General features: G+C 34.8%; 1 long non-coding RNA gene across 1 annotated transcript in view; it reads right to left on the reverse strand.

Moving 5' to 3' along the window:
• Positions 1-846: 846 nt before the first annotated feature.
• LOC123379202 overlaps positions 847-26114 on the reverse strand; it is a 126096-nt gene continuing 100828 nt past the window's right edge. Inside the window, exons 2-3 of the long non-coding RNA XR_006583406.1 lie at positions 11750-11848; positions 847-1047 (exon numbers count right to left, since the gene is read on the reverse strand). This is a non-coding gene — a long non-coding RNA (uncharacterized LOC123379202). The remainder of the gene's footprint in view (positions 1048-11749; positions 11849-26114) is intronic.

The raw sequence follows: 26114 nt of genomic DNA on the forward strand, positions 1-26114 counted from the left end.
TCTCATTTCCAATTTTTGTTGTGAATGTGTCTATAACTATATTTTTAGTTTTGTAAAATGAGTATATTTTTAGATCCTGAGCTTTTTAACTGCAAAGATTTGTAATTATGACTTATTGAAAGTGTGATAGCTAATTCTCTCTCTGTCTTTAATATATCTTGAATTTTATTCGTTAATACATACATTCATCATTTCAAGCATTCAATAAATGTTCTTGGAAAATACTGCATAAATTGTATCGTGTACCAAGAATTCAATAATAAACCAGATCAATATGTTTTTCCTGTTGAGCTTATATTTCATCAAAAAAAGACAGGAATTGAACAGATATTTATGATAATAACTATGAGAGTACATGATATGAGAATATAATTTTAAATGCTGTTTTTAAATTAAAATGTGGTCAATCTTTTCTTTTCCCTCATGCTTAGCATGATATTAGATAACATAGTAGTATTTTTATAATTATTTGCCTTGAATAAACTGAATTCATATTTGCCTGTTTGCTTTGCTGCCACAAAGGGCTTAGATATATTTATGGACACCTGACTTGAAGGCATATATGAGAATCGGGTTTTTTTTTTAAGGTTTTGGTTTTGATTCATAAGTAATTCTTTCTTTCCCTTTAGAGAGAGAGAGAGAGAGAGAGAGAGAGAGAGTCCCAAGGAGGCTTCAGGCCCAGCGTGGAGTCCAATGTAGGGCTTGATACCATGACCCTGCCTGGAATCATGACCTGAGCCAACATTGAAGAGTCAGATGCTCAACCGACACAGCCACTCAGGCACCCCTCTTAAGTAATTCTCTTAGCAATAAATATTAATAGTTATTTTCACCTATATTATCAATTGAAATTTCTGTACAGGCAGATGAAATTAGAGGGAATATATTATACTAAGCTTCAAATTTTTCCATCCCAATAATCATAGAAAAGAAGGTAAAATGGAATTCCATTGATTATGGTCACATTTCACCTACCTTTCTTTTGCTATGCTGCTCCCATATGAGCTTAATCTTCCCCAATCTCAGTCTCATTTCATAGAAAGTAGGCTACAAATGACAGATAAATAGAATAAGAAATCAAGTACTTTCCATTTATCGTTGTCATCACATCATCATCATCATCATCATTGCCTTCATTTTATGGCATCTAGTGTACATTCAGATTTTACCTATTTTTCTTTTCCTTTTAAACATTAGCACAGCAGGGACAGTAGAGACTATTAATTGTACAATATACAGTAGCTTAATTTATTGATGGATTGCTATGTTCCAGGAGAACTATTCTAAAAACTTTCTTTATATGTATTTTATAATTTCATCTTCTGAGCATTCATATGTGTGTAAAGGAACTGAGGTAGAAAGATATCAATTAATTTGCCAAGGACACAGAGGTAATGAGAAGTGAAACTAGGATGTGAAACCAGGCAGTATGATCCAGGAAATACTTTTATCTACTTGCCTTTTCTGCACTGATTTTTTGGACACATGACCACTCTAACACATAAAAGTGCTTTGATGTTGGTTTACTGTTGTCATGCCATATTATATAGACCTATTCTTGAGGATGTAAGTAGTTAGCTATGAAATGAGTGCAGTGATATTGTGTTTAATGCCAGATTATGAAATATTTCTCATTTAAGTAGAAGATGAGAAAATGAATCTGAAGGATACTTTTTTAAAACCGCTGTATTCTAGGGGTGCCTGGGTGTCTCAGTCGGTTGAGCCTCCAACTTCAGCTCAGGTCATGATCTTTCGGTTTGTGAGTTCGAGCCCCATGTCCGACTCTGTGCTGACAGCTTGGATCCTGCTTCGGATTCTGTGTCTCCCTCTCTCTTTCCCCCTCCCATGCTCATGCTCTGTCTCTCTCTGTCTCTCAATAATAAATAAACATTAAAACAATTAAAAAAAAACACTGTATGTCTCATAAATAATTGTTAGTTTTTATTTAAAAAATAAAATAAAAGGTCATTTCAGTTTACTAACCCAGTGTCTAATTCATTACTAGGGGCAAAGGGTTTATGAAGGTAGAAAATACAATGAAATCACACATGTCTAAGAAATAGAACACCTTATGATAAAAATTGTCACCAAATAAAGCTGAATAAACAAGCATAGCTGAATATCTTCCACTCCCACCTTCAATTTTATGAACAACCACCACAGAAAGAACCCACTGGTGACTTTCGTTACTATCAGTTACACCCTATCTTCTAGTTTCCCCAAATAATTAATTTTTAACTTAATATGATATACTTCCTTTTCCTTATTCATTCTACTCCATTCTACTCCATTGTACTCCATTTTAGTAGGAACCTGAAATATGCTGTCTTTTCCAAAAGCTTTCTGAATAATTATTGTACTCATATTTATGATTTTTCAAAAATCTTTCTCAAATCATTAGATAAAACCCTCCACACATATTTAAAATTCTAAAAACAATTAGTAATACTGCACGTTTGTGTCTTAGCATCATGTTTATTTGCAAAGCTCTCTCAAAATTGAAAGCTTTCAAAATTCAATCCACATTAAAAGGCATGAATATGTAAGTTAAACATTTGGTAGTAAAATAAATAAAAACATTTACCTAATTTATAAGATTGGTCCATTCAAGAAAATGTTAAAGAATCCTCACTTTTACTGTTACCTGGATCTCCCTTACCTCTCAGCCAAAATGTTGAAATCATACTTATCCTTTGAAGCTACAAGAATGGTACAAAATTCAATAATCTCTTTTCAAAACTTTCAGTTAAAAGGTATGTTTTCCATCTGTGATGGCATGCCACTATTTTGACTATTTTTTAATAAAAATGATTATATTCTTCTATATAGTTATTTATGCACATAGCTGCTTCTTCTAGGTAGACTATGGTTGATGCGAATGTATTTTATGTATAGTGGTATCTATAATTATACTCAGACTCTTAGAAATTCTTAACGAAAGGCATTGAATATCATTAAGAATTGAGGTAAGATATATATTACAGCTTTGAATTACATACAGATATGATTTCATGGAAACTAGGTCAGAAGGAGTTTATGGAGTTTTTCCATGAAGTCAGTATTCAAAAGAAATCACTCACACTAGGTACAAAGTAGATAACAAAGAACTCTATTTTAAAACATGAAAAAGTAAGGCAAGCAAAACTTCCAAAACATGTATGTAATAAAAGTTTGGGTAAATGAGAATTAATATGTATATATTCTGCCAAATCCACAGATTTATATATGTTTATATATATTTAATATATTTCTATAATATATTCGATATAATTAATATACTTTAATAAGTAATTAAATAATCAATTTAATGTAATTTATAAATCTGATGTGTTTTAAGTGTATTTATTTATTTTGAGAGACAGAGAGAGCCTGCAGGGGAAGGACAGAGAGAGAGGAAGAGACGAAATCCCAGGCAGGCTCCACACTGCCAGCGTGAAGCCCAGCGCAGGATCTATCTCAGAAACCATGAGATCATGACCTGAGCTGAAATCAAGAAATGGATGCTTAACCAACTGAGCCTCCCAGGTGAGCCAGATTTGATACATTTAATATAATTAATAGTTAAATATATATTCTTTAAAACTTTTGGGGCGCCTGAGTGGCTCAGTCGGTTAAGCGGCCGACTTCGGCTCAGGTCATGATCTCATGGTCCGTGAGTTCGAGCCCCGCGTCAGGCTCTGGGCTGATGGCTCAGAGCCTGGAGCCTGCTTCCGATTCTGTGTTTCCCTCTCTGCCCCTCCCCCGTTCATGCTCTGTCTCTCTCTGTCCCCAAAATAAATAAACATTAAAAAAAAACTTTTTACTTTGTTTATTAGATAATATTGTGATTTCTTTTCTCTTAGGTTTTCAATATCAAACAGAAAAGGTTAAAACAGACCAAAATAAACATGACTTTTTTTCTTCAGTCATTTTTATTGTTGGTGTATGTTTAATTGATTGATTTTTAACAAAACATTTCTAATTTTTGCTCTTAAACATTTCTAATTTTAGCAAAATAACACATTCCATGCTTTTTTTTTTTTTTTTTTCTTTTTGAGAGAGAGAGAGTGAGAGTGAGAGAAAGGGGCAGAGGGAGAATTCCAAACAGGTTCCCTGCTCAGCATGGAGCCTCCTGTGAGGCTGGATCTCACGACTCTGAGATCACAACCTAAGGTGAAATCAGGAGTGGAATCCTCAACTGAGTGAGCCACCCTGATGCCCCCACTCCATGCATTTTGTACATATAAATCACCACAAATTCCTCAATGATTTGTAGTAATATGTTGAAGAAAATACTTTATGTGTATAACAAATTGTGGGGTTTTTTTACTTCATTATGTTTAAGTTAATAAGAAAATATAAATTATTCAAAATCTTAATTTTAAAAAGTTGAAAAATTGTTTAAAATCTACAAATATTCCTGATAAAATTTAATATCTATCTTTTATCCTACAGTACCAGGTAAAGAATCAGAAGTTTTATGTCAACCATTTGTTATCTACATTACCACACTGTTCCTTATCTCTTCACCTATAATAATAAAATAAATAGAAATTACAAATATAGAAAGAAATAAAAAGATAAAATTTTCCTAACTTCCTAACTGCCTAATATAGATTTGAAAGAAATATTGTATCTGAGAGCGATGATTAATCTATAAACAAAATGCACACATAAATTTTAACTTTTAATTTTTTACTGCATTAAATGAGTGTCTATAAAAAGCTACTTTCTATTCGTTGCCTTTGTTCATTGTTACAATTTTTCTTTCACTCTTGTTCTGCTTTTTGTGCTTAATTGGGCATTTATATATTTCCAGTTTGTCTCCTTTCTTAGAATATCCATTATATTTATTACTTAACCCCTTTTAGTGATTGCCTTAGAATATACACTTACAACTAATCTAAGTCCACTTTCAAATAACACGGACCCCCTTCATGAGTAGTGTGATGCACCTTTTAATGACAAAAGACTTCTAATTCTCTTCTCTGGTCCCCTAGAGCATTGCTGTCACTCTGTTTCTTTATCAGCACACCTAAGTGTACATATATATTTGAATACACTGTTACTATCATCTTGAGCAAATTATCTGTTGGGTCAGCCAAGAAAAAGAAGAATAATTTTTCTTTCATTTTCATTTATGTCTTTTCTGATGCTCTTCCTTTATGTAGATTCAAGTTTCTGACCTATAAAAACATCTCCTTAAAGAATTTCTTTTAACGCTTCTTACAAGGCAGACTTACTGGTAACAAATTCCTTCAATTCTATTCTCTGAGAAAGTCTTTATTTTCTCTTCACAGATGAAGGATAAATTTACAAGGTTTCAGAATTCTAGGCAGTAGTTTTGTTTTTTTTTCCCCTCTCTCAGTACTTTAAAATCTTCATTCCACTCTCTTGCTTGCATGATTTCTAAAGAGAAGTAAAATGTAATTCTTATCTTTGCTCATACGTAGCAGGTATTTTATTCTCCTTAAAGATTTTTTCTTTATCTTTAATTTTCTGAAGTGCAAATATGACGTTTCTAGGTGTAATTGTGTGTGTGTGTGTGTGTGTGTGTGTGTGTGTTCATGTGAGTGTGCATGTGTGTGTTTATCTAGTTTGGTGTTCTCTAATTTTCCTGGACCTACGGTTTGGTGTCTGACATTAATTTGGAGGAATTCTTTGGCATTACCATTTTAAATACTGCTTCTGTCCATTTCTCTCTTTTTCGTAGTTTTGGTATCTCCATTACACGTATGTTCTACTTTTTGTTGTCCCACAGTTCTTGAATATTCTATTTTGTATTTTCAGTCTTTTTTTTTCTTTCCAGTTTTGGAAGTTTCTATTGTTATAGTCTCAAGTTCAAAGTTTCTTTCCTCAGCCACATACAGTTTACTAATGAGCCATCAAGGGCATTCTTCAATCTGTTTCAGTGTTTTTGATCTCTAGTATTTTTTAAATCAGGATTTCTATCTCTCTGCTTGCATTATCTATTTATTCTTGCATGCTGTATACTTTTTTTCCATTAAAACCCTTAACATATTATTCATAGTTTTTTTTTTTTTTAATTCTTGGTCTGATAATTCCAACATCTCTATGATATTTGACTCTGGTGGTTTGGATACCTCTTCAGTCACTTCAAACTGTGTTTCTTAATTTTTAGTCTTTCCTGTATATTCTTGCTGAAAAGTAGACATTGTGTACTGAGTAAGTGGTAAATAGGCCTTTAGTAATGTAGTGGTAAAGTGTAGGAAGAGGGACACATTCTATTGTAAGGTTAGGTCTTAGTCTTTTGGTGAGCCTGTGCCCCAGGATTTATTTTCTGGTGAGGACTCTCTTCATGGCTTGTGTATGATCACCTTTTGATGTGTCCTCACATGATCCTTGCATGCTTGCAGAGAAAGAGCTCTCTCTCGAATCTTTTTTTATAAGGACACTAATCCTATTCAATTAGGACCCCATCATTATGACTTCCTTTAACCTTACCTCCTTTGAGGACCCCTTTCCAATTGCTGTCATATTGGAGGTTAGAGCTTCATTTCTGAATTTGGGGAGGACACATTCAATCCATAGCACAAGGCATCCATGAATCTAAAGGGACACCCATATTCCTGAGCACTTACAAATATCATAGCTTCCTCCTCTTTCAGACATGTTAGTCTGTTCCTCTTGCAAAATTAGTAAACTGTGTATCCCTTTCTACATCTTACAAAGAAATAGCTACTTTCATAAAAAGTCTTCTGTCCAAAATTAATGGCATATTTCTACCTTAACTTGAAGTCACATAGGTAAATCCTGGGAATTTCAGGCAAAATATTGTCATGGAGGAGAAAATAACGTTTGGCAAGATTTTCTCTAAGCCATACTTGGTAAGAAATAGCTTAATCCTCCTCGGTATGATATATACAATTTACTCTTACTACTATTTTGACTCTGTCTTGGTTTTTATACAACATAATATTTAAATCTTACAGACAGATAGGTAAAGTACTAATGTTATAATAATGCAATCACAAAAAAGAAAAAATGGCCTGAACAAAATTGAAAAAGCTATAGCCCTCATGAAATTTTAAATGTATTCTTTGAGACTATACTTTGTTTGTATTTGTAGTTAAATTTTAAATATGCAGAACTAGTAATGCGCAACACCAAATTTTATAGATTTGTTTTACCCAACTTCACTATGATCTAATTACCAAAGGAGGCGTAACTACTGTAGAAGTATAACAAAGGGAAGGAATTCATAATATAACAAATTACTTTCAAGACTGTGTAAATCAATCATGATTTTTCATGTACTATTTATTTTTCTCTTTTTTGTGTGTGAAATGCTAATAAAATATTTTATGTCTGTAAATAAATGTTATTTTTGTATCCCTCTAGGTTTATATTGATCCATGCCAGGGACAAATTAAAATGCTACCATGACCTGACTAAATTTCATTGCATTTGCCTTCGATTTACATAGACCCACATAAGTTCAGCATTCAGTACACAATTCAAAATTACTTAAACCTAATATTTCATAATATATATTTTATTACCCCAAATCAAGAAAAAAAGAATTCTTTATAGGCAGGCAAAGTGAACAGTAATCTATTTAAAACTTATGACTCATGTCTACTATATCCTTAGCAAATTTATAACATCTGTGCTTTTAGTATTTAGCAAAGTCCTCAGATGATTCCAATGCACCTAAATGTTGTAACCATTGGCATTTGTCTCATTTATTCCTATTCAAAAAATTTGTAGTTTTTTGAAGAAAATTAATCTTAGTAACAGACCATAATAAACTTAGCTTTTAAATAATTAAAATTTAATAGTAAAAATCTTGATGTAGAAACTGTTTATGTGATGGTTTTTCTTTTCCTTTACTTTTATAAAAAAATTTATTTATACCAGAGCAAAACTGATACATTATTGTGAACTATATTATCAAAGAACAACTTGGCCATCTGGTTTTCTAGCAGATGGTAAATATTTAATAAGGGAATGCCCCATACAGTCTCTAGTTATTAAATATAAGCCATTAAAATTTTTTAATATCCTCCCTGCTTATTCTCAGTGTTAGTGTCTAGGCAGTGTGCTGTGACACAGACAAAAATTTTTAATACTATTATTTGCATGTAAAAATCAGGAAGATATATTCCAGAGTCAGATAATTTCATTAGCTAAACAAGATGTAAAATGCACAGTGACTTGACTGGGGAATTAGATTATTTTTCTTTGTATGTCAAAAACTTGTTCAAATGTGACCCATTAGTTAAAATGAACATGGCTAAATTCCAAATTATTTTTTTTCTCTACAGTCAGCTAATCTGCAACATGCTGACAATGGAGTGACCCATTTTTAGAATGCCCTATCCTTGTGAATAATAATAAATCATTGTGAGATTTTTCTTAAGGAAAAAAAAAGATGTATTTCAGCATTTAAATCTCCAATTAAGATACCATGGTTTATCTTACTTTTAAGTTCCGTTAGGAACGTTATGGTTTATCTTAGTTCCATCTTAATAAAGAATTGATAAATGCTGATGAAACAAGACTTGACCACACTACCAATTGGGCTGGATCACCAGAAATAAGATTTTCCCAAGTGTAAAACATCCATAGCAGAGACAGATTTCTGTCTAGTCTCAAAGATTTAGTATGTATCCGAATTCAACATTATTAAAATATTCTTAACTACCAGGAGTACTGCAGGTGTGATAAACAATGGCCAATAAAAACAATGATAGGGTAACAAATTGGTTATTTCAAGTATATTGGACAAAAATATTAGAGGAACATGACAAGATCCAGTTAAGACTTAGCCTAATGACCAGCCATGGCATCTTCATGAAACATTGCAAGTGAATGTTTCCTTAGGTAGAAAATAATAGCAAAATGAGATGACGTTTTTATGGCTTATTTCATTGATTCAACAAGTTTTTTTTATTACCTTTCTATTTGTTGAAATATATTTGACTTATTGTGTAAACTTAAGATGTACAACATGTTGATTTGATACATTTATGTATTATAATATGATTGCCATTGTAGCAATAGCACCCCAATCATTTGAGATCATTATAATTTCTTTATTCAACAAGTATTTTTTAATTGGTTGTGTCTATCAGGAAGAAATATGGTGTTTGTAGTACAAATTTCCCTAGGAAAATGCTATAAAATTGCTTTATCATAGCCAAAAAATAAGATTATTTTTTGCTGTAGATAGTAATTGGATTTATGCTAATGTGCCTTGTAACGCTTCTTACCTAAGAAAAGTGTGTTCTTTAAAAAATTTAAGTTTATTTATTTATTTTGAAAGAGAGAGAGAGAGAGAGAGAGCAGGAGAGAGAGAGAATCCCAAACAGGCTCCACTCTGCCAGCCTAGAGGCCAACGCTGGGCTTTATCTTGTGAACTGTGAGGCTGTGACCTGAGCCCAAAACAAGAGTTAGATGCTTAACCTACCGAACCACCCTAGCACCCCTAAAAATATTTTTAATGCTTCTAATTCAGAGTTATAATCCATGGAAACTGTGGAGTTTTCAGCACAAGACCTTCAGATTTTAATTTTCTTCAATAGGACATATCTGGAATTGTGCCTTACCTCATATCTTCCATTCTCATCTTGTAACCTGGCAATTCTGGGCATGTATACACCATATCCATTTCCTTTTTAATTTAATAAATAGTGCTCAGGAAAACATGCACCCAATGAAAGTGTTTACTTTTTAGATAACTATAATTTATTTTAAGCAATTATATTTAATAACATAGAATTAGTATTTTATGACTTTCGTTAGTATTTCAGAAGTGCCATTTCAAATGAATTAAATTCCCCTTTGCAAGTATAGACTTCTTTGACTTACTGTGGGGCTGTGTCCTGACAAACCCATTATAAGTTGAAAATACCGAAAATTGAAAATACGTTCAATACACTTAACTTGCCAAACATCTTAGCTTAGCTTTGCCTACCTTAAAAGTACTCACAACACTTACATTAGCTTCCAGTTGGATCAAATCCTCTAATAGAAAGCCTATTTTATATTAAAGTATTGAATATACCATAAAATGTATTGAATACCCTACTGAGAGTGAAAAACAGAATGGTTGTAGGGGAACAAAATGGTTGTCAGTGGATTGTTTACACTGGTGATTGTGTAGCTAACTGTGAGCCACGGTGCTGATGGTGCCCAACATCACTAGAGAGTAAACTACCAACTCACTAGCCAGGGAAAAGATAAAAATTCAAAACTCAAAGTACTCAGAGTACAGTTTCTACTGAATGCATACTGCTTTTGCACCACTGTAAAGTAAAAAAATTGTGTGTTGAACCCTCATAAGTCAGGGACCATCTGTAATGGCATACTCATTTTAAACTCTTATAATGATGGATTGTTTGCATAGCACAGAGTGATCAATCAAACTAATTTTTTAGGTCTTAGGAATTGACATTTAAAACTTAGATTTATCATGTTTTCATAAGTTTTATTTATTGTGAGTAACAAGTAGAGTTCAGAGTCGAAGTACTTTTGAATTGGTGGGAATTTTATAAGAGTAACCCTTTATAGAAGACCATTCTTAGTTTTGCCTATCTCTCCATTAAAAATGAAGTCCCCAGGGGCGCCTGGGTGGCGCAGTCGGTTGGGTGTCCAACTTCAGCCAGGTCACGATCTCGCGGTCTGTGAGTTCGAGCCCCGCATCAGGCTCTGGGCTGATGGCTCGGAGCCTGGAGCCTGTTTCCGATTCTGTGTCTCCCTCTCTCTCTGCCCCTCCCCCGTTCATGCTCTGTCTCTCTCTGTCCCAAAAATAAATAAAAACGTTGAAAAAAAAATTAAAAAAAAAAAATGAAGTCCCCAGTATCCTAAATTTTCAACATACCATAAGAAGTTAATTCACTATTTTCTTCTTTTAACTTCTCTTTTTTTGTTATATAAATATGATGGCAAAGTAATATGTGAATAATAAGTAAAATATAACCTACAGGTAACCTGCTTCGAACAATTCAACATCAACTCTCAAATCCTAGGTCCTCATTACATCAACAAACTGAATTTTAAAACTTTCTTGTTCTGTTGGATTTTACTTAAAAAACAATAGCTTGAATTGGAAATTTTTAATATTTCAATAAAATTTAATGTTAACAATAAAATAAAACATTTTAAATATTTACAATAAAATAACTTACAAATAAAAGTGATATAAAGCTGTTGTAAGAATTATGATAGTACACCAATATCACTGGGATTGAATATGATTTAGGGATTGCTTGTTGAAAAAACAAAAGGAACATCTTTGGATGCCTGGTATTTGAATTTGTTTCCTAGGACCACTTCTTTCCACCTTTTGTGTGCAGAAACAAACACCCCAGCCTACCACATGACTGGTTACTTAGGTATGCAGCATCCATAGCTCATCTTCCATATCCATTTTCTTTGTATCCTGAAGAAAAACCTCATCAATTTTAACTTATTTGAGGGACCCCATGTTTGCATTGCTCTCTAACATTTATATATTTAAATTAGATAAAAGTCATGTTTTGTAAATTTACTTAAAAATATTATCTTTATCCAAATGATATTTCTAATAAGAAAGGGTGTTTAAGTTTAAAATATGTCCAAATACGAAACGTCTGGAATCTATGCCAAAATTAATGACATTGACGCCAAAGAATATTTATTTGGGCCTAATAGATTTAACCATTTCAAAAGATAATGTAAGAGATTGGTATTTTATATGCTCAAATTCAAGGCGCAGTTGTTATTTTTCTAAGATCTCTAAAAAAGAATGCACAAGACAATTTACCAGAATATCATGTAAAGTAGCAGTAAGTTTCAGCTTGTTGCAACCCTGTCTTTCTCGAAGCAGCAATGGGCCTTATTTCAGTACATTCGAAGAAGAGCACTGGGAATGACAAAAAAGCAGAAATGGTGTAATAAATATAAAGCAAGATGCGGGGGAAGTTATCATTTTTCTGTTTTAAAACAATATAAAAAGGTGATATTCACAGATTCTATATAGTTTGTTAATTGTACTGAGATAACAGAAAACGGAATGAAAATATACTAAAAAGCAAACTTATTGTCTCTTGATCTCTTTGGTTTATTTAATCTTGGAGTGTAACAGATGGGTTGTCATGTAAATGAGTGTCAGAAAAATGACAAAGCAGCATATTTTTCACAAATACATGTTGGAAGAAGACCAGAGAATTTGTCTGTTTTCACATCATTTTAATGTTCATCTATATGTATCATTTTTAACCTACAGTGCATAAGTTATTATATAGAACAATTGAAAGCTGTGGAGTGAACACAGAGGAGATGAATGAAAAGCCGTTAAAAGGGAATATCTTGAATTACAAGGGGAGAGAAAGGCAAAAAGAAAAAATGGGGAAAGTAAAAAAAAAAGCTTTGTAAGAAAATTCATTTTGCAAAAATTTTACAAACTGAAAGAGAAAGGATTGGAAATTTGATTAAGACTAGAAAGTTTTAGAGGAAAAAAAAAGAGCTCTTAAAAAATAATGTTGTTTAATGGTAAGTGAGGGATATGACATAGAACTAATGAATTAGACCACTGATTTTCGTATGGACTTCATTAAATATGTTTTGCATTGAGTTGTTATTGACAAGCTAGGAAATGAGAACTGATGTAAAGAGCTAATACTACAGCTGATAAAGAAGGGAGAAAATCTTTTCATCTATCAACAGGTAAAAAATGCCATAGAAAGATGCATTCATAGTTTTCCTACAAATTGTTTTAAAATGGTTTATAGTTTCTTAGGAAAAATATGCTTTTGAGGTTATCCCCTAAAAAGAGCCCAACAAGATTTCCGAAAGCAATTCAAATATTAATATAAGAATTTGAAACATGGTTATAGTGGCTGCAGACTGATTTTCAAAGTGGTTGTCTTCTGTATAGGTGTGTTGGGGCTTTCTCTAATTCATTCATCATGGTAGATATATGGGAGCTTTTTATAAATAATCTTGGATCTGACCAACTATCAGTTCATGAGCTTAATATATAACAACTCGAGATCCATGGTTTTGTTAAATCAGTACATGTGCTCACACAAGAAAGAATAATTCCTAAGGCAACTTACCAAAAATCAGGAAGACAACACATATCCAGTTACTTCATGTAAATGGGTTATTTGATGCTATAAAGAATGTCAGCAAGCACTCAATTACATAAATATTACATTACATTACATACTCACATAAATATTAAAGCTGGTAAACATATGAACCAATATTATATGCAAAAAAATAATAAGTATTGTCATTAATAGATGAAATAGAAACACTTTTAAAATGGGAAAAATGAGGGGTGCCTGGGTGGCTCAGTCGGTTAAGCGTCCGACTTCGGCTCAGGTCATGATCTCAAGGTTCGTGAGTTTGAGTCCCGCATCGGGCTCTGTGCTAACAGCTCAGAGCCTGGAGCTTGTTTCAGATTCTGTGTCTCCTTCTCTCTCTGCCCCTGCTCTGCTCACACTCTGTCTCTGTCTCTCAAAAAAAGGTGAATAAACATTTAAAAAATAAAAAAAAATAAAATAAAATGGGAAAAATGATAAAAAATAAAAATTTTTACTCTTCATTTTAATGTGAGCATGAGAAAGATCTTTTGGTCTATAACAATGATCATATTCATTCACTGACAGGTAAATGTTACACCAAATAATACCAGCATAGATTATTATTTTTGATACATAAAATAGATTCCTTTAATGTCCAAGCACAAGCACCATATGCACTAACTATGAATAAATAAATCAAGCTTAATACATACTCTGGAGCAATTTAATTGTACAACAGATACCAAATTAAAGAGGACTGTGGTATCAGAAAGACACAGCTATGACAAATCCTCTGTTGAAGCTTCAGGCTCAGTTCCTCGTTTCAATAACAGGCAAACCTCTTTTTATTGCCCTTTTCTTTATTGCACTTCACAGATATTGAGTTTTCAGAAATTGAAGGTTTGTGGCTACTTTACATTAGAGCAAGTCTTTTCCAACAGCATTTGCTCACTGCATGTCTCTTTGTCACAGTTTGGTAATTCTCACAGTATTTCAAACTTTTTCATTATTCTTATTGTATTGGTTATGGTGATCTGTGATAGTGATTCTGACTCACATAAAGCTCAGATGGTGATTAGTATTTTTTGACAATAAAATAATTTTTAAATTAAGTATGTACATTTTAGACATGCTATTGCATATTTAATAGATGACATTATAGTATAAACATACTTTTAAACAATTTTTTAATGTTTATCTATTTATTTGTTTATTTATTATTTATTTATAATGCATATTTGAGCCTCAGATCATCTGGGGCTTCTGGAACCTAAAGGTATAATAGTTAGTGCCATAGCAGTGCTCCAGGCAATGGTAAAGGGAAAAGGAAATGTTCTCTAATTGGGAAATTTAAAAAAGAAAGCAAGAGAGACAGGGAGAAAGAAAGAAAGAAAGAAAGAAAGAAAGAAAGAAAGAAAGAAAGAAAGAAAGAAAGAAAAGAAAGAAGGAAGGAGGGAAGGAAGGAAGGAAGGAAGGAAGGAAGGAAGGAAGGAAGGAAGGAAAGAAGGGAGGGAGGAAGAAGGAAAGAAAGGGAAAAACTTTCATCCTAGGCCAGGATTTTCAAGAACAATTCATGTTATGCAGATGAGAAGCACCTTAACAAAAAGGTGTAAAAATTATGTGTAAAAGCAAGGAGTAAAAACAGTGTACCATATGTAAAAGCAAGCAAAATCAAAAGCTTATAAAGAACAAAATAATACTAGAAAGTAAAATAAAATAGAATCCCACAAAGATTCCAGATCTGAAATTACAAGGCATATATTATAAAAGCAATTTTAATTATTAAAAAAAATTAAAGATAGGGGCTCCTGGGTGGCTCAGTTGTATAAGTGTCTGACTTCAGCTCAGGTTATAATCTCTTCATGATTTCAAGCCCTAAATCAGTCTCTCTATTATCAGTGCTGAGCCTGCTTCAGATCCTCTGTCTCCCTCTGTCTCTGCCGCTCCCCTGATCATTCTCTCTCTCTTTCTCTCTTTCAAAAATAAAGACCTACCAATTAAAAAAAAATTAAAGATAAACTTTAAGATGTTTTTAGGTATCAGGTGCAATGAAATTTAACCTATCAGATTTGAAAACAAAACACATTTGAAAAAGCAGCAAATAAAATTTTTAAATAATAGAGGAACCTGAGCGGCTCGGGTGGTTAAGCATCCGATTATTCATTTCAGCTCAGGTCATGATCTCATTTTGTGAGTTCGAACCCTGCGTTGGACTCTGTGCTGACAGTGAGAAGCCACTTGGATTCTGTTTTCCTCTTTCTCTGCCCCTCTCCCATTCTCCCTCTCTCATTTCTCAAAAATAAATAAATAAACATTTTAAAAAAACTTTTCTTCTTGTTTTAATTTTGTCATTACTCTGTACCATTTAAAAAAAGTTTTCTTAAATTATAAGTATAGTACAGGCATACCTCAGAGATACTGCAGATTCAGTTCCAGACTACTTCAATAAAGTGAATATTGATATAAAGAGAGCCAAATGAATTATTTTAATTTTTTAGTACATACAAAAGTACGTAGGGGCTCCTGGGTGGTTCAGCTGGTTAAGCTCTGACTTCGGCTCAGGTCATGATCTCATGGTTCATGAGTCTGAGCCCTGTATCTGGCTCTGTGCTGACAGCTCAGACCTGGAACCTGCTTCTGATTCTGTGTCTCCCTCTCTCTCTGCCCCACCCCCACTTGTGCTCTGTCTCTCAGCATGGAGCCCGACATGGGGCTTGATCCCATGAACGAGGAGATCATGACCTGAGCTGAGATCAAGAATCAGACACTTAACCAACTAAGCCATTCAGCCTCCTTACAATGAAATATTTTTATCTCTATTTCACATCTTAAACCTGAAGTTATTAGAATAATTCTCCCCTGCCATTATTTCTACCTTACTTTAGAAAGCCCATGGGGCACCTGGGTGGCTCAGTCTGTTAAGAGGCCGACTTGATCTCAGGTCATGATCTCACGGTCTGTGAGTTTGAGCCCCGCGTCGGGCTCTGTGCTGACAGCTCAGAGCCTGGAGCCTGTTTCCGATTCTGTGTCTCCCTCTCTCTGACCCTCCCCCGTTCATGCTCTGTCTCTCTCTCTGTCTCAAAAATAAATAAACGTTAAAAAAAAAAAGCCCATTTGACTATATTTTCATTTCTATCATTTGTACAGATATCAGTCTTAAATGATCCTAATCACTCTCTAAAGACATCACCTTCCTTATCTATGGCTACTAATTGGTTGCTGAAAGATGTACAGATTTTTTTTTATGCAAAGCCACAATTTACACCATAACTGTCTGATTCTATTTTCCATGATTCTACTACCCCAACTGTATAGATATGACCTGTTTGATTCCTAATTCTATGTCATTTTTGATATTTTTCTCCCATAATTTGATTACATATTTCTATTGATACAGTCACCTATTGTTAGACTGGAAATTTACTTTCTATATGCACCTTGAACTAATGATTCAAATCTCAGTGATTTGACCTTCCTTTGAAGTCATACTTTTTTTTTTTAATTTAGATTTTAGTTAGTTAACATGCAGTGCAATATTGGTTTCGGGAGAGAAACAGATTCATCACTTAAATACGACACTCAATGCTCATCACAAGTGCCCTCCTTAGTAACCATCACCCACCTAGCCCATCTCCCACCCACCTCCCTCCCCCTCTGTCAACTCATAGTCTGTTCTTTACCATTAAGAGGCTCTTGTGGTTTGTTTCCCTCTCTTCTCCCCCCCCCCCCACTTCCCATAGGTTCATCTGTTTTGTTTCTCAAATTCCACATATGAGTGAAATCATATAGTATTTGTCTTTCTCTAATTGACTTAGCTTAGTATAATATATTCTAGCTCCATCCTTGTCATTTCAAATGGCAAGATTTCATTCTTTTTGATGGTGGGGTAATATTCTATTGTATGTATATACCACATATTCTTTTTTTTTTTTTTTTTTTTTTTTTTTTTGAGACAGAGAGAGACAGAGCATGAACGGGGGAGGGACAGAGAGAGAGGGAGACACAGAATCAGAAACAGGCTCCAGGCTCCGAGCCATCAGCCCAGAGCCTGACGCGGGGCTCGAACTCACGGACCGTGAGATCGTGACCTGGCTGAAGTCGGACGCTTAACCGACTGAGCCACCCAGGAGCCCCTACCACATATTCTTTATCCATTCATCAGTTGGTGGACATATGACCTCTCTCCATAGTTTGGTTATTGTTGATAATGCTTCAATAAACACGGGGTGCATGTACGCCTTCAAATCTGTATTTTTGTATCCTTTGGGTATATACCTAAAAGCACAGTTGCTGGATCATAAGGTAGTCCTAGTTTTAGTTTCTTGAAGAACCTCCACACTGTTTTCCAGAGTGGCTGCACCAGTTTCCATTCCCACCAACAGTGCAAGAGGGTTCCCCTTTCTGGGTATCCTCACCAACATCTGATGTTTCTTGTGTTGTTAATTTTAACCATTCTGACGAATGTGAGGTAGTATCTTATTGTGGTTTTTGATTCGGATTTCCCTGATGTGTGATGTTGAGCATCTTTTCATGTGTCTGTCAGCCATCTGGATGTTTTCTTTGGCAAAGTGTCTATTCATGTCTTCTATCCATTACTTAACTGGGATGTTTGGTTTTTGGGTGTTGAGTTTGATAAATTTTTTATAGATTTTTTTTAGATTTAAATTTTTTATAGATTTTGCATACTAACCCTTTATCAGACATATTGTTTGCAAATACCTTCCCACATTCTGTAGGCTGCCTTTTAGTTTTGTTGATTGTTTCCTTCATTGTGTAGAAGCTTTTTATCTTGATGAAGTACCAATGGTTCATGTTTGCTTTTGTTTCCCTTGCCTTCAGAACATGTCTAGTAAGAAGTTGCTGTGGCTGAGGTCGAAGAGGTTACTGACTGTGTTCTCCTCTAGGATTTTGATGGTTTCCTGTCTCACATTTAGGTCTTTCATCCACTTTGAATTTATTTTTTTTGTGTATGGTACAAGAAAGCAGCCCAGTTTGATTCTTCTGCATGTCACCATCCATTTTTCCCAACACAATTTGTTGAGTAGACTCCCTTTTTCAAACCCAATATTCTTTCCTGCTTTGTTGAAGATGAGTTGACCATATAGCTATGGGTTCATTTCTGGATTTTCTGTTCTGTTTCATTGATCTATGTGTGTGTTTTTGTTACAGTACCATACAGTCTTGATGACTACAGCTTTATTATATAGCTTAAAATCTAGAATCATGATGTCTCCAGCTTGTTTTTTCTTTTTTTCGGAACTGCTGTGGCTATTTGGGGTCTTTTGCGGCTTCATAGAAATTTTAGGATTGTTTATTCTAGACCTGGTGGTATTTTGATAGGGATTGCATTAAATATGTAGATTGCTTTGGGTAGTATAGACATTTTAACAATGTTTGTTCTTCCAATCCATGAGCATGGAATGTTTTTCATTTCTTTGTGTCCTTTTCAATTTCTTTCATAAGTGTTCTATAGTTTGCAGAGTATAGGTCTTTTACCTTTTTAGCAAAGTTTATTTCTATGTATCTAATTATTTTGGGTGAAATTGTAAATGGGATCATTTCACTGATTTCTTTTCCTGTTGCTTTGTTATTGGTATATAGGAATGCAAAAGATTGGTATATAGAAATGCAACTTTGTTGAATTCATGCATTAGTTCTTGCAATTTTTTGGTGGAGTCTTTCAGGTTTTCTACATACATAATTATATCATCTGCAAATAGTGAAAGTTTTATTCTTCCTTGCCAATGTGGATGCATTTTATTTACTTTTGTTGTCTGATTGCTGAGGCTAACACTTCCAGTATTATGTTAAATAGTAATGGTGAGAATGGGCATCCTTGGCTTATTCCTGACCATAGGGGAAAGGATCTAAGTTTTTCCCCATTGAGGATGATATTCATTGTGGGTCTTTAGTATATGGCCTTTATGATGTTGAGGTATCTCTACTTTGTTGAGGGTTTTTATCAAGAATGGATGCTATATTTTGTCAAATGATTTTTCTGCATCTATTGACAAGATCATAAGGTTCTTAGCCTTTCTTTTATTACTGTGGTTATCACGTTGATTGATTTGCGACTATTGAACCAACCCTGCAGCCCAGGAATAAATCCCACTTGACCATGGTGAATAATTATTTTAATTTACTGTTGAATTCTGTTTGCTAATACCATGTTGAGAATTTTTGCATCTATGTTCATCAGGGATAATGGCCTGTAATTTTCCTTATAAGTCAGGTCTTTGGTTTTGGAATCAAGGTAATGCTAGCTTCATAGAATGAATTTGGAAGTTCTATTTAAATGTTTTTGGAAAAGTTTGGGAAGAATAGGTAATAAATCTTTAAACATCTGGTAGAACATCCCTGGGAAGCCATATGACCCAGGACTCTAGTTTTTTGGGGAGTTTTTGTATTACTGGTTCAATTTCTTCTCTTGTTATAGGTCTGCTCAAATTTTCTATTTCTTCTTGTTTCAGTTTTGGTAGCTGGTGAGTTTTTAGAAATTTGTCCATTTCTTCCAGATTGCACAGTTTGTTGGCATATAATTTTCCATACTATTCTCTTATAATTGTTTGTATTTATGTGGTGTTGGTTATGATGTTTCCTCTTTCATTCATAATTTTATCTCTTTGGGTTCTTTCTCTTTTCTTTTTGATAAATCTGGCTACGGTTGATTCTTTCAAAGAACCAGCTCTTAGTTTTGTTAATCTGTTCTATTTTCTTGTTTGTTTGTTTGTTTGTTTCTATATCATTTATTTCTGCTCTAATATTCATTATTTCCCTTCTTCTGCTGGCTTTAGGCTTTATTTGTTGTTCCTTTTCTAGCTCCTTTAGGGTAAGGTTAGGTTCTGTATTTGGGAACTTTCTTGCTTCTTGAGATAGGCCTGACTTGCAATAAATACACTTCCCTCTTAGGACTGCCTTTGCTGCATCCAAAGGTTTTGGATTGCCGTGTTTTCATTTTTATTGGCTTCCATCTATTTTTTTAAATTTCTTCTTTAATTTCCTGTTTAACCCATTCATTCTTTAGTAGGATGTTTTTTAACCTCCATGTATGAGGGCTTTCCAATTTTTTTTCTTGAGATTGACTTCAAGTTTCATAGCATTGTGATCTGAAAATATGTATGGTATGATCTCAATCTTTCCGTATGTGTTGGGTGATTTGAGACCCAGTATGTTATCTATTCTGGAGAATGTTCCATGTGCTCTTGAAGAGAATGTGTATTCTGCTTCTTTAGATGAAACGTTCTTAAAATATCTGTTAAGTCCATCTGGTCCAATGTGTCATTCAAAGCCATTGTTTCCCTGATTTTTTGCTGAGGTGATCTGTCCATTGGTGTAAGTGAGGTGTTAAAGTCCCCTACTCTTACTGTGCTGTTATCAGTGAGTTTCTTTATTTTTGTAATTAATTGATTTATATATTTGGGTTCTTCTAAGTTGGGGGCCTAAAGGATAGACTCCTTAATTATGATATAATGTCTTTCTTCATCTCTTGTTACAGTCTTTGTTTTATTTTAATTTTTTTAAACATCTATTTTGAGAAAGAGAGAGGGAGCACAAACAAGGGTGGGGATGAGAGAGAGAATTCCAAGAAGATTTGCACTGTCAGTGAGGAGCCTGACATGGGGCTCAATCTCATGAACTGTGAGATCCTCACCTGATCCAAAATCAAGAGTCTGACACCCAACCTATTGAGCTACTCAAGGTGCCCTACAGTCTTTGTTTTAAAATCTAGTTTGACTGGTAGTAGCATGGCTACTCCAGGTTTCTTTTGACATCCATTAGCATGATACATGGTTCTCCATCACCTCACTTTCAGTCTGCAGGTGTCTTTAGGTCTAAAATGAGTCTCTTGTAGGCAGCATATAGATGGATCTTGCTTTCTTATCCATTCTGACATCCTATGTCTTTTGATTGGAGCATTTAGTCCATTTACGTTCAGAGTAATTATTGAAAGATATGAATTTAGTGCCATTGTGCTACCTATGGAGTTGGTGTTTGTGATGATGCTCATTGGTCCTTTCTAGTCTTTGTTTTTTTAGTAATTTTCCCCCCTCAGAGTCCCCCTTAAAATTCTTGTAGGGCTGGTTTATTGGTCACAAACTCCTTTAGTTTTTGTTTGTCTGGGAAACTCTTTATCTCTCCTTCTATCTTGAATGACAGCCTTGTTGTATAGAGTATTCATGGCTGCAAATTTTCTCCATTCAGCAAGTTGAATATATCCTGACATTCCTCTCTGGCCTGGAAGTTTCTGTAAACACATCTGCTGTGAACCTGATCTGTCTTCCCTTGTAGATTAAGGATTTTTTTTTCCCTTGTTGCTTTCAGGATGCTTTACTTGTCTGTATATTTTGTAAACTTGAATATGATATGTCTTGGAGATGGCCAGCTTTTGGTGAACTTAATGGGAGTTCTCTGTGCTTCTTGGATTTTGATGTCTCTGTCCTTCCCCCGATTAGGGATGTTTTTGGCTATAATTTGCTCACATAAAGCTTCTGCCTCTTTTTCTCTCTCTTTATCTTCTGGGACTCCTATGATAAGAATGTTATTATGTTTTAATAAGTCTCTGAGTTCCCCAAGTCTGCCTTCATTATTGTTTACCTTTGTTTCCTTCTTTTCAGCTTCATTATTTTCCATAATTTTATTTTCTATATAACTCATTCACTCCTCTGCCTTGTTCATCCACATTTTTACGCCTCCATTTGGGTTTGCATCTAGTTATAGCATTTTTAATTTTCCTCTGACTAGCTTTTATTTCTTTTATATCTGCAGAAAGGGATTTTCTGGTGTCTTCTCTGATGTTTTTCAAGTCCAATTTGTATCCTTATAATTGTTGTTTTAAATTCTAATTCAGACATCTTATAGCTAGCTGCATTGACTAAATCCTTGGCTCTCATTTCTTCCTGTTCTTACTTTTGAGGTGAATTCTACTAATAGAATTAAATAGAAATTTTAAAAGTTTTAAGAAGTCAATTAAAGGGAGCTAGATTCTAGGTGTGTTTTGGTCTGCTTGTTAAGAGAAGCTTTATAGAAAAAAGAAAAAGGAGAAAAAAAGAGAAAAAAATAAAAATAAAAAATAAATTTTTAAAAAATAGGGACACTTGGGTGGCTCAGTTTATTAAGCCTCCAACTCTTGTTTTTGACTCAGGTCATGATCTCACAGTTTGTGAGTTTGAGCCCCACATCGGGTTTGCGCTGACAGTGCGGAGTCTGGTTGAAATTCTCTGTCTCTCTCTTTCTCTCTGCCCCTCCCCTGTTCACTCTCTCTCTCTCTCTCAAAATAAGCAAACATAATAAAATAAAATAAAATAAAATAAAATAAAATAAAATAAAAATACTAAAATAAAAAATAAAATAAAATAAAAAATTGCACGTTCTGTATCTTAGAACAAAAGAAAATAAAATCAACAATAAAAACAAAAACAGAAGCAACAACAACAGCAATGAACAAATGAACAAACAAAAAACCCAGATGAAGCTAGATCCAGTTTCCTCTAGAGCTAAAACTTTGAAGCAGTCTGTAGTTAGTAGACTAAGGTTGTGGAAAGGATTTGTGCTGGTCTTTTGAGGGAGAAGCCTGCTGTTCTGATTCTCAGACCATCTTGCCTTGATGGAGATGTGTTTGGAGGACAGAGGGGTTTGTGATTGGTGTAACAGCTCCGTTCTCTACCTGGTGGCTCACTGGGGTCGGTTAGTGATGGTGGGCTAATGGTGAAAAGGGCTTCACCCTCCTGCTCTCCAGTCTACAGAGTGAGAAGTTTGAGTCCTTACAGATACATGGCCAGTCACCCCTCCTGTGTCCTTCCTTCCATCACTCCCCACCTTTCCCCTGTCTGTGTCCAAGCTGTCTTACCAGGTGATGCCTCTCTCCAGGGTTTTATCTCAGGTGCAGCTGTGTTTCAAAACCCCACACTTCAGAGACCCCCTGGTTTGGGCCCATAGTGATCTTCTGGAGGAGTGTCTCGCCATGCTGTGTCCCACGCTGCCTTGTCCCAGGAATCAGTTGAACCACTGTGCTGCAGCAGCAGTGGTTCAGAGTTTATGGAAAATTGCAACATACAGCCTACTTCAGGGTTTGCTGTCCTCAGCCAGCATCTGTTCTTACATGGGTGAACTTGGTAGTTGACAGTACCAGCCAGGTTTTTGCCCCTGTGAGAGGCCATATAATCTTTACCAAATGTACTCCAAGCAGGGGAACTGTTTCTCCCCCTGTGTCCCATGGGATCCCAGACCACCTTGCCTGCTGCTGGGGATCCGTACGTCTTCCTCACCAGAGCACTGCCAGGGGCTTACCTCTGACACTTCAGACTCTGTGTTCCACTGTTTATAAAAAAAACTGGCAGTATTGAAACTCTCTCCTTTTTCTCCCACTAGTGGTTTGGGGGAGCAGTTTTCTTGTGCAGTCTCCTGTGCATGTTTTCACTCTTTCTCTCTAACTGCTTTCAGGGGGAGGACTTTCTTGCGCAAACCCAATATGCTGCTCTTGCTCCTCTTCTGTCTTCCTCCTCTCCATGAAAATGGCTCCCTCCCCTCTGTGGCACCATGGCTCTTCTCTCCCCCAGTTCACCTCTTCTGTACCAGGTACCCACCACATTCTCTCCCTCACATTATGCAGATTTTTCTCTTAATCCTCAGATCAATTTCCTAAGCATTCAAAATGGTTTGATGTTGCTCTGCTTGAGGGATGAGACAATCTCAGGATCCCCTTACTACTCCTCCATCTCAACTCCTCCTCTGAATTCATACTTTTACTTAGTGTTTAAATATCTAGTAGTTTTGCTTCCAAGTATTTTTTTCATTTCCATGTTGTGTAAGCTCATGAAGTAAGAACATGATCTTATCTAACTGTATTCCTCATGATAGCTAAAAAATTTTCACACACATTAGCATGTGCAAATATACAAACACATATACACATGTATTGATTATAATAAGGAAGTTTTTTTGCAGCATGTTTATTTTTTTAACTACTAATGTCCACTATTTTTGAAGAGACACAAACCTTCTACACTTGTGTACTAATGTTGTTTGATCCGCATGGTACATAAAGGATTGCCTCTGTGATCTCAAACAGACCAAATCAATCACATTACTATATCTTCAAGATCATAACAGACAAGTTCAATGCAATATATGTCCATCCAAGCATAAATAAGTTTTTTTGGGGGGGTGCCTGGGTGGCTCAGTCAGTTAATTGTCCAACTTCGTCTCAGGTCATGATCTCACAGTTTTTGGGTTTAAGCCCCACATCGGGCTCTGTGCTGACAGCCCAGAGCCTCGAGACTGCTTCAGATTCTTTGTTTCCTTCTCTCTCAGCTCCTCCCCAGCTCATTCTCTGTCTCTCTCCGTCTCTCTCTTTCTCTCTAAACATTAATTTTTTTAAAAAAAATAAGTTTTTTAATATAGCATGTTAGTCTAATTAATTTATGTGAATATTAATTTAATTACTAGTAAAAACATTTCCTAAATTGAGCTCTGTGGATATTTTAAAACAGTAATATTTTCTTGCTGGAAGAAAATAGTTAACAAATATTGCACAGAATTTCCTCCAGTCTTAGGGACACCTTGATCAAATCACCTTCAAAACACCAATAGAGCATATCTAGGCATGTATGATATTAGAGAGAGATGAACACCAGTTGAGGACGATGTACACATCAAACAGTGGTATATAATTGTTGAAATTATTTATCAAGTCCTGAATAACTTGTAGTGGTAAGACACAACTTGGAAAGTGGAAACTAGTTATTCATCCTTTATCTGAAGGGACTATGGAGCTGACATCCTGCCTAAATTGAGGTTGTTTGCTCATGCTCAAATTATCTTCAACTTCATCTTCATGGTCTTCTGGAGTCGTCACATCCTAGGTGTACAGGGACTCAGGGATATTTGATTTTGGTCATGCATATTGTTTTGATGCCCATCCTGTACCTCACTGAAAGGCTAAATAAATTTGATATTGAGAAAAGCCTATCATGTCTCTTGAAGTTTGATTACTAATCTGAATCTAAAATCACTACAACTATTTGAGCAGTGTAATCATGGCATTTCATCAGATGTGTGCAACAATTATTGGGTATTAAAGATTTATTATTATTATTATTATATTTTTTACTGTAGAAATTCTCAGACTTTAACTGAGGTATACAGTGGGGGAAATATAGTATGCCATATTACTCCATGTTATTTGACACAATACACTTCATATAACACATTGTAGGAACTACACATTCAGAAATCTTTCCCTAGGCTATATAAGACCTGAGTATATTCACTTTAGTAGTTGATTTAATGATTTGTAGATTAATATCTGACAGTTGCCTAAATAGTAGAAGAAAAAATATAATCTGCACCTGTCCTAAAATAGTTCTCCAAAACAAACAGTTAAAAATTTAAGAAATTGGGGCGCCTGGGTGGCGCAGTCGGTTAAGCGTCCGACTTCAGCCAGGTCACGATCTTGCGGTCCGTGAGTTCGAGCCCCGCGTCAGGCTCTGGGCTGATGGCTCAGAGCCTGGAGCCTGTTTCCGATTCTGTGTCTCCCTCTCTCTCTGCCCCTCCCCCATTCATGCTCTGTCTCTCTCTGTCCCAAAAAACAAATAAACGTTGAAAAAAAAATAAATAGAGAACACATGCCTATAATACATCATCATAATTATAAAGGAAATTTTTTTAAGTGCAAAATAATTTTAATCATAGTGTGTTATATTGGAGAAACAAGACTCATGGGATATAATCAGATGTCAACCGAATGTTTACTACCTTGTTGAAACCATTCTAGCTCAGGTCCCTTGATTCTCCCTGTCGTTTATTTATTTATTTATTTAAGCTTTTATTTAAATTCCAATTAGTTAACATACATTTTCATTTCTAGACTTTTCATTTTTCCTTTTTCATAGTTTCCATATCTGTTAAAATATCTCATTTGCCAAAACATGTTGCATTAGGCATTTTACCATAGTTATATTAAGATCTTTGTCTGATAAATCTTAACCACTTCAGAGTCTTCTTCTATTGGTATTTTTTATCTCTTGACCACAGTTCTCATTTTTTTTTTTTGCTTTTTCACATGTCCCTTAACCTATAATGCCAGATATTTTATACAAA

The sequence above is a fragment of the Felis catus genome, chromosome C1 (genome assembly GCF_018350175.1).
Source record: "Felis catus isolate Fca126 chromosome C1, F.catus_Fca126_mat1.0, whole genome shotgun sequence".
NCBI lineage: Eukaryota > Metazoa > Chordata > Mammalia > Carnivora > Felidae > Felis > Felis catus.